This window comes from Jaculus jaculus, chromosome 6 (genome assembly GCF_020740685.1).
Source record: "Jaculus jaculus isolate mJacJac1 chromosome 6, mJacJac1.mat.Y.cur, whole genome shotgun sequence".
NCBI classification, from domain to species: domain Eukaryota; kingdom Metazoa; phylum Chordata; class Mammalia; order Rodentia; family Dipodidae; genus Jaculus; species Jaculus jaculus.
In genome coordinates, this window is record NC_059107.1 from 88,148,922 (window position 1) to 88,150,544 (window position 1,623).

Here is a 1,623-nt window from a genome sequence, read left to right on the forward strand (position 1 = left end):
ATTTGCACAGGGAGAGAGTGAGCATAGTAGGGCCTCTTGCTACTGCAAACAAAGTTGTCTAAGTGATGTCACATGCAGTTCACTGTCTGTCAGTTGAGGGTACAGAAGAGATGACTGCTGGTCAACCGCAGAGATGGCAGGTGGAGGGGCACATTTGCAGGTCAGTGTTCTAACCAAGAAGTAGTGGCTTTTGAGAGCTGAACCAAGCTTAATGATCAAGAATCTGGAGGATACGGCCTTTTCAGCTATATAAGGTTTTCTCATTAGTAGAAAAAAAATTGTTAGTAGAAAAAAAGTCTTTGGAAGCCAGCCAATTAATCTGCTCATCTGAACGTGTTTCTGAAGAAATTTAGAAACAGCTGGCAATAGTGATACCATCTTGTGAGCCTTAAGGACAAATAAGGTCATTATACTCCCTCAAAATGGCTACAATATAATGTTGAAGTGATTTCATAAGACTTAATTAAATTTTGTTCTAAGCTTAATGAAACTTATAAAAGTTAATAAATTGCATGGAAAATAAAAGAAAAAGAATCTTGAGCTCATCACAGTGGTGCCTGCCAAGCAGTGGGGGAAATACAATTAAGCACTGGATCATTTGAACCCAGGAGTTTGAATCAGCTTGGGAACAGCAAGATTTTATCTCAAAAATTAAGGTTTCAGGTTGGAGAAATGGCTTAGCAGGTGCTTGCCTGTGAAGGCTAAATACCCATGTTCAACTCCCCAGATCCCATGTAAGCCTGATGTACAAGGTGACGCATGCGCAAGGTCACACATACCCACAAAGGGGCACATTTGGAGTTTGATTGCAGTGGCTGGAGATCCTGGTGCACCAATTCTCTCTTTGTCTATCTCTCTCTCTCTCTTATTTATGTGTGCCACCACACCCAGCCAAAAAAATAGTTTAAAAAAGTTTAAAGAAACTAAGGAGTTTTTCAACATTTATTGAACACTTTTTATATGCTTTGGGGTCCAGTGGCATCTCAGGTCCTAAGAAGGAAATTGACCCAGAGCAAGGAGACTGGTGGCTTAGCAGAATCCAGGTGCTAGGCCTTTGACAGTAGGACATGATAGCATCTTCTACAGATGTGCTGGGCTGCATTCATCACTATTCTTGGAAACATGTACCTGTGGGTTACAGATTGGACATGCTTGCTAGAGTTATAAATTGACAGAAATAGGATGGTAGAGCTAACCTAAAGCTTAGTCCCAATCCTGTGAGTTTGGGCCCTCAGATTATCCTGGAGATTCAGTGATGATCACAGATCCTCTGAATCCTGGGTGACCTAGGCAAAAAGGAAGACACAGGAAATGTAGACATCAGAATATAAATTCTGATTTCCATTGTAGTCTTTCATCCCTCTCCAGATGCCTTTATTTCTGCAATAGCACCAGCACTTTCCCAGGCACTGGGCTTGAAGTTAGGACTTTATTTGACTCATCTGTTGCCCTTTTTACTTGGTCAGTTGTTGTAAGACACTTAACTTGTTTTTCCCCAAATGAAACTTTTATTTTAGGGTAAGTTATAATTTAATTTTTATACTAGAAAAGTTGTAGATGTGCAGAAAGTGGTAGTTATAGAGGAAGCCCTGTTTAACCTATCCTGCTGCCCTATAAAGTAGA

At 40.5% G+C, this 1,623-nt stretch overlaps 1 non-coding gene across 1 annotated transcript; it reads left to right on the forward strand.

Annotated features, from left to right (window-relative positions):
- The first annotated feature begins 303 nt into the window (after positions 1-303).
- On the forward strand, positions 304-434 carry LOC123461959. Its single transcript, XR_006638003.1, has one exon. It is a non-coding gene; the product is annotated as a small nucleolar RNA SNORA33 (small nucleolar RNA).
- The last annotated feature ends 1,189 nt before the right edge of the window (positions 435-1,623 follow it).